The following is an 8455-nucleotide window of genomic DNA, read 5'->3' as shown; positions in this document are numbered from 1 at the left end:
AGTGAATGAGGGAGCCTAAGCTTTTCAATAATCAAGACCATACAAATTTCGAGGACGAAATTTTATTTAGGGGGAATATTTGTAACGGCCGAAAAATCAGTCCACATAAACCGCATGCATGAAATTACTAAAATATTTTAATTGAATGATTTTGGATGCATAAATGGTATTTATGGATCGGTTCGGGCACCTACGAGGGTGTTTCAAACACAATATTCTCTATGAGTTGCAATAGCTCTTGTTTTAAAAATGTATACATCGATGGATTAGATCGAATTTGGTTTCCAACCAAGCAGAAAACACTCGAAGTAATCCTTCATTAAGAAAAACTGATAGATTTAAAAACTAAGGACTTGTGTAAACGATCAACTAAAGTATGGGGAATCATTTCTGGCTTCTATCAGTTCAGCTATGGACTTAACTGAACTGATATCAGCCGAACTGATCAAATCAGTTAATACACAAGATATTTTTAAGGATGTTCAGAGACTTCAACTGCTCCTACGTCATCCCTTCTACCACCTCGGGTAGGTTCCACTAGAAGAATTTGATTTATACAACACCTTGTACAAACCCACCCAGCTTAGCACTTACCCACTACCTAACTGAACTCCTAGTCTAGACTAAAGGCATCACCTTTCAGCCAACACTTGTTTAACGTCTGTGTGTCAAAGACTACATACACAAGTTTTACATCTTTGTGCAAGACTGTATTTGAGTGGTGGTGAGTGTGTGGGAACTAATATTTGAAAACAACCCGAAAGGTGTTCTCACATACTGAGGGAAATAAGCTTCTACACTAAGCTGATACAACTTGAAGTGTTCCCTCGACTGGGCCGATTGCTTCTTTTTAAGCTGATATGCAATAAGCGTGCCCTTCCTTGTTTTTCCCACTTCTCGTTCTTTTTTTGTTGATGGTATTGGTCTGTATTTATAGCAGTAATGCGATCGTACATAGAGAATCATCACATGTGATCGTTGCAGCTTGAATAAATTCCTTGAAATTTATGTCTCGACTTTTCCAACAGCCATTGTGAAACATTTTGTCTCTAAGATTTGCTGCGAACGTCCATTATTTTACTATTGATAGTACAGTTTCTTTCGTATCTTTGTGCACAGCTGGATTCCATGGAATAAGCTTGTCGAGTTCTGCAACTGATTGGTTCTAACTGATGTCCTGAACTGGTCAATTGAAGTGATCTTCAGTTGGGCTGGTGAAATCAGTTGATTCGTCAGTTGAATTGATTACGTTCTTTTAATTGAACTAGGTAGTTGGACTCTTCATTAGTTGAACACTTCATCAGCTGGCCGGGCTTCTGAAGGTCTTCTGCTGAATCTCCTATCAACATGACAATCAGCTGATCTGCTTTTGATACTTCAGTTGTACTGGTTCAGTTCGATCAATTAGTTGGCACTTTCAATTTACTTCTCGACAGCTTCAGTTTTGACTTGATAACTGATCAGTTCGAGTCCTGATCTGTTTCAGTTTCTGTGCACTTAGGTACAATCATTAGTAACAAAATAACTTCATGAGAACATTTCATTTATCATGTCAAAATTTCATGTGTATATTTTCGACTTCTAAATTAATACTACACGATATGATAATTAATTAATTATCAACTTAGAACTAGGGGTGAGCAATATTTCGGTTAAACCGAATTAACCGACCGAACCGAGCCAATTCGGAAATTCGGTTCGGTTATTTCGGAAATTCGATTTTAAAATTAAAAAACATTGGTTATTTCGGTTAATTCAGTTCGGTTACGGTTTTCAAAATTTTGAAATCGGTTAACCGAATTAACCGATTTAATAAATACTATTATTTAATAAATTTTTATTATATATATATATTTAAATTTTTAATTTTAAAATTTAATTTGTTATTCCCCTTTCAGGCTTTCACAATCACGATATTAAACCTAATTCAAATTTTACATTTTCATCCGCCGCCCACCCTTACTTATCCGGCGCCCACCCTTAATTTGTTATTCTCCACTCTTACTTCATCCGCCGAACCGTCGCCCACCCATCTCTCAGCGCCGGTCATTCTCTATTCTTCACTGGTAAGTTTTTTTGAATACTGGAAAGAGTTACACTCTTGATGGAATGTGTGAATAAGATTGATGCACTCTGTTATGGTTTTCATGTATGGTTCATGGATAAAATACGTAGCGAAGTATGGGTGATTAATGTTGGTCAATTAGTATACCCAAGTTTTTTATGCCCATCAGTTGAAGAAATTACAGCTGTGGCATGTGAATTTAATTAAGAGTTTCTTGTTTCTTTGGTTCCCGATGATTTTATTATTTCGATCAATTTCGATTCCCAACGGTAATCTAATTTCGTTGTTTACATTACTTCAAAATGAGCCTGAGAATTTTTGATTTAATATTTTAGCTAGCTTTACGCTCCATTCAGGTTTGTTCCTCGTTATCAAGACCAAGTTTTTGTTATTTGAGATTTATTTTTCGTTTTTTTTGTTGAAAATGCGAGTAATGTAATTTCGTTTTTGTTAGCTTGACCCAAACATATTTGAAAAGACAATCAATCCTTGCAAAATACAAGAGACAAAAGGCACAAATTTTTGGTGATGGAAGTATATCAGAGCTCGACAAGTATCTTAATGAAATGGTTGAGGAGTATTATGATTCTTTTGACATTTTGGGATGGTGGAAGCAAAATTGTCATAGATTTCCCATACTAGCTCAAATTGCTCGAGATGTTTTGGCCATTCCTATTTCAACAGTTGCTTCTGCAATCTGCTTTTAGTACAGGTGGTCGAGTATTTGATTGCTTTAGGAGTTCATTAACTCTTATGGTTGTTGAAAGTCTTATTTGTACGCAAGATTGGCTTCGTTCATCCCCAATACCAATCAATGTTGAAGAAACTTTAGAAGATGTTGAAAACTTGAACAAGGTAACTTTTTTCGGAAAAAAAAAACGGCTTTGTTACATTTTTATTTACCATTAAAAAAAACTAGTTTATATTTCTTATTTGTCATCATTTATTTTTCAGATTTTTCTAAAATTGTGTTGGACTCTTTTTCAACAACACAAGGGGATAAGTGAAGTATGAATAACTCTTACCATTAAAAAATACATGTATCGTTTTCTAAGTCAGTTGACTAATCAGATGTTTTTTAATTTTAGATGTTCAAGATCTGTGCAATCTGAAAGAAACTTGATATTTTGATGCATTTATTGCACTGTTTCCTGGCCAATTTTGTGTTAAATCTCCTTCATGGAACTAGATTGATATGCATTTCTTTTTGTGGCCATGTTATGTTATTTTATAAAAAAACATGCATTAATTGTGTTCAAACAAAATTTATACATTTGTGATGTGTGTGATTTTATGTTTTTATGCATTTGTGTAGATTGTAGTGTTCAAGAAAAATTACATATATAATTAAAGTTAAATCACATTTTTTAAAATCTGTTCGGTTAATTCGGTCACCAACCGATTTAAATTCGGTTCGGTTTTAATCGGTTATGAAAAATATTTCGGTCGGTTCGGTTATGGCTAAATAATTCGGTTCGGTTCGGTTATGGCTAATTCGGTTCGGTTATGCTCACCCCTACTTAGAACATGATGGATCGGTTCGGGCATCTTTGTGTGTGCTTCAAACACAATATTCTCAATGAGCTGCAATAGCTCGTGTTCTTAGAATGTAAACACCGATAAATTAGATCGAGCTTGGTTTTAAACTAAGCGAAAAATACTCGATATAATCCTTCTTTAAGAAAGCTAGTTAGTTTTAAAGCTTTTAACTTGTGTAAACTGATTAACTGATATAAGGAAGATCAGTTCTTGCATATATAAGTTCAGTTAAGGTGAAAACTAAACTTATAACTGCTCGAACTGATCAATTCAGTTTTAAAACAATAGTTAAACAGTTAATAACATAAGATATGTTCGGAGACTTCAACTGCTCCTACATCACCTCTTATACCATTTCGGGTAGGTTCCACTATAAGACTTTAATTTATACAACACTTTGTATAAACCCACTCAGCTTAAGACTTACACTACTACCTAACTGAACTCCTAGCTTAGACTGAAGGCAGCACCTTTCCAGCCAACACTTGTTTAACGTCTATATGTCAAAGACTACATATACAAGTTTTACGTTTTTGTACAAAAAATTAATGTGTAAACTAAATATGTTTAACTAGTATAAACTGAATAACTGAAATAAAGATGATCATTTCTTGCATATATCAGTTCAGTTATGGTGGGAACTGAACTAATAACAGCTTGAACTGATCACATCAGTTTTAAAACAAAATTTAAGCAGTTAAATACACAAGATATATTTATGGATGTTCAGAGACTTCAACCGCTTCTACGTCACCCCTTCTACCACCCCGGGTTGGTTCCACTAGAAGGCTTTGATTTATACAAAGATTTGTACAAACCCGATCAGCTTATGACTTACCCTGCTGCCTAACTGAACTCCTAGTCTAGACTCAACACTTGTTTAACGTCTATGTGTTAAAGACTACATACACAAGTTTGTTGTCTTTGTGCAAGACTCACTCAACTTATCATTACGCTCAATTTTCTGTATGTGTGAGTGATTGTGTGTGTGCGTGTGTGAGAATAGACCTATGAATACAACACAAAAGTGTTCTCATACACTGAGAATTTTACTTCAAGACTAAGCAGTTGGCATGCCCTTTGTCTCTTCTTTTTGATCTTCACACAATTGTGTGTTTTTCCACACTCTTGTATTGATGATCTTGGTCTGGTATTTACAGAGACAATGAGACCGTACACCAAGACTCATCAAATATATTCGTTGCAATTTGAATTCGTTCCTCGAAATATGTCTGTTCCAGTTTCTACGCACTTAGATAAAATAATTAGAAACAAAATAACAAATTTTGTGAATATCAAAATCAAGATTGCGAACATCATATGTTCCAACAGCCTTATTGATGAGACAAACTATCATTTAGATTTTGAGTCTACTCCTAGCCTAACCGATCTCATCATTTAGTAACAGTTAAGCTGATTCATTCATGTCTTAATTAATCAATTGAAGACAATCGACCATTTAAATACTACTTAAATTGCAGTTATTTAAGCATTAATTCTTCCAAAAAAAATTAATATTTTAATTTTTTACATATTAATTTGGTTATTGATTCGTACAACGTACAAATGTTTTAAAATTTCAAAAGTTTTTAAGTGAGTGTGTGACATGTGTCCCTACTATCTGACTTACTTGTGCATTTAAATAGCAGTTACCCTTTGGAAATTCATTTAACCACATTTTCAAATTCTCTACGAACTTCCGTATTTTCTACTTCCTATTCTTGAATCTTCATACTTAGTTTTTCTTCAAGATTTTCATTTGCAAAAATGACTAATCTTTCCTACCTTGAAAATGCTTATGCTGTAGATTTTGAGTCTATTAACTGTTTAGAAGAATAAGCGATTGTGGACGTATTCAAGCTAGTTGAGTCATATGAACTCGAGGTATTTCTTAGCTCTTATTTTTATATATATGTGTCATAATTAAAGAGCTATGGAAGAAGAACAGACACACTAGACGAGAAGATTGTGATGCAACTCTGAGATCAAACCTGTTTTAATTAGATTTAATCAGAGATCCCATCCAGTCCACTCCCTCAGAACTGGAATCAATTTTTTCAACAGCTTCAACCAAAGAAGAAGAGCTGATGGTCTATGAATCTGAGCCTATATCTGCAGTGTAAACTCAAATAAACTTGCTGACTAATGAGGTCAATGAGTATGCAGATGAAGAGATTCACATCTTTGATGATTGGGTGAAAATCAAAACTGTCATTCATTTAACCAAATTTAAGAAAAAGAATGCATCGGACAAGGCAATTCATCTGGAGAAAAATGTTTTTAATCTTAACAGGCACAAGACACTGGAGAAGCACTTCAGAGGAGATCTTACTTGATGGATCTCATGAAGATCAAGATACTGACTGTGAGATCTATGTTGAGAGAAGGAAAAATTATTATCCCTCATGCCTTACCGCTTTTGATGAAATTGTTGTCATCAATCAGTTAGATATGGATCTTTTGTGCCTCCAGATGAAAGTTAAAGCGTGGGAGTATGAGCATGAATTGGTGTAGCAGCTGGTAATCAAGAGAAGAAGATAGTGGAGAAGGGTATTGAACAAATAGAGCTAGTTAGGATCTAAATTTATTGATAGAGAAGCTATTTAGGTTCTCTCCTCCTCAGCCCCTGGACCTATCTCAGAGGTTCTTATTGTTACAATTTCTGAGATTTCAACTCCCCTTGCTGCTCCAAGTACTTCTATCCCCGAACCATATATCATGCAATCTCCACCCAAAGCTTCACTAGCACCTACCTTGGAATCAGAAACTGCAATGTCTCCACATCTCAAGGATACATCTCTAGAAAATGTGAATGAAGTTTTGCAGTTAATTGAACAATAGCAGAAGAATGTTGCTGATGATGATGATGTATCTCTAAGCAATTTTCTATCTATCTCTCATGTGGGTTACAAATTGGATGAACCCAAGGCTACTGAGGATGTGGTGATACCAGAAGAAAAAGTCATCTTAACTAAAGATGAATTGCTGGATGAAGCAGTGGGTGAGACATTAATTGATGAAACACTGATTGGATAAGCCGTTGAAGAATTTATTCTTGAAGTGCTACCTAAGTTAATTGAAGCAATACTACAAGTTGTGTCAGATGTACCAATATTCCCTCTGGAAGAAACTATTGTGGCTGTAAAAATCAACTAAGCTGATCCACAAGTATCAATCATTGAAGTCTCTGTTCCTGAAGTCTTTGTTGTTGTGCAATCCAATCAAAATGAGACTGAACTTTTTGTGGCAGAATCTATCAGTCAGGTTGACCAAGCAATATTGTTGTAAGAATAGGCAGGTCCCTCGAATAGTCAGGCTCCCGATCATACTCTTGTTATTTCCAGAGAATTTCCCAGGATCGAGCCATCCTCTCCAGATTTTGATCTTACTGATGGAAATACGCTGGACAGAATTTACGCCATTTTGTCCTCTGTTACATCAAATATTACTATTCTAAAGGTCACTTGAATACTGAGGAGAATTTGAACAATTTCAAAGACAAGATGTTCATGAATTATCTGGCTTTTCCAGGAGTATGATTGATATCTTCAGTCATTTGAACTAGATCAATAAGGTACTTGTGGTTATTTCTACTCATCTTGGTGTATAGATTCAGATGAAAAACCTTTAGATTTGCACCAAGATTGAGGAACTACAAGAAAAATTCAATGAGAAGATTGTTGGAGTTTGCAGCCAGTTGGCCACTGTAATTACCTACTTGAAAGCACCTTCTGGTGGTTACATAAAAGGGAAAGAGAGGAAAACTGAATCCTCCAGCAGTCCGGCTCACAAAAAGAGAACCGCCTAAGTTGATTGATCATCCGAAAAAATCCACTCATTCTAGTAGAAAGCACTCTAGACATATGGAGTATCAGAAGAAATAGTGCACTGTCTAGAAAAGTTTTTGATTTTTCAACTTAATAAATTCAATGTTTCTACATCAAATTGAATAATTTTTTCAATCACCAAAAAGGAAAAAATTGTTAGAACACTTATGTTTTTTGGTGATTTAACAAGATAGCTGATCCAAAAGATAACTACAGAGCCTAACCGAAATGAATTCAAGAAGGAAACCGGTAATTCTTATGTATATATGTTTCCAGAGAAAAAACTGTTAATCAGAGCCCTGTTTTTGCATAAGTGAAACTGTTTTATATGATTCTTCAAACACAAAAAGCAGATGCACTAAAAAATGGAGTAACGCCCTCTATTCGATGAAATAAAGAACGTTGTATTGTCCCGATCTATTGAAACAAGTAACGGTTTGTGATATTCACCTCTAAGCTACAAAGAACTGAGCAACAAATATTCACGATATGAAACAATCGAAATTCAGACGAACCTTCAAAGAACTCGTCTTTGACAATCCATGCAAAAACAATTGAAAACGCCATAAAGATTAAATTTTTGATAAGTTTGATTTTGTTTGAACAAAGCAAGGCTTTGAAAGTTTGATAGAAAACTCACAAAAATCTTCTGTATAAACTCAATTATCTCATGATAATATTTTATGATGTATATATATATATCACAAAATACAACCAAAATTGTAATCTAGGGTTTCTATACATAAAATCTGCATCGCGGCGGATAGCTGCGCGTGAACTCACGCAAGTGCGTGTGGGGTTCTGTTTTTTGCCAGTAGATCGCGAGCGGGTGCGCCACTTCGGGCACTGGTGCGCACCAGGTTCTGCCCAGTGTGTGCGGCTGCGCGTTCTGCTGTGCGAGTGCATGCCAGCTATTGTCCTCTTGGGCCATTTTGCACTCGCATGCTTGATTGCTCGATAATCCTTCATTATATTCTTCTTTAAACTCCTTCAATTACTTGAATATGCTTGATTCTTTGTCATT

At 35.2% G+C, this 8455-nt stretch overlaps 1 long non-coding RNA gene across 1 annotated transcript; it reads left to right on the top strand.

The window, feature by feature from the left end:
• The first annotated feature begins 2523 nt into the window (after positions 1-2523).
• Positions 2524-3276, top strand: LOC142522829 (uncharacterized). Its single transcript, XR_012814531.1, has 3 exons — positions 2524-2920; positions 3020-3073; positions 3154-3276. It is a non-coding gene; the product is annotated as an uncharacterized LOC142522829 (long non-coding RNA).
• Positions 3277-8455: the final 5179 nt, after the last annotated feature.

This window comes from Primulina tabacum, chromosome 13 (genome assembly GCF_025594145.1).
Source record: "Primulina tabacum isolate GXHZ01 chromosome 13, ASM2559414v2, whole genome shotgun sequence".
Taxonomy (NCBI): domain Eukaryota; kingdom Viridiplantae; phylum Streptophyta; class Magnoliopsida; order Lamiales; family Gesneriaceae; genus Primulina; species Primulina tabacum.
The sequence above is the reverse complement of the archived record's forward strand: the minus strand, read 5'-3'. Positions and strand labels throughout refer to the sequence as shown.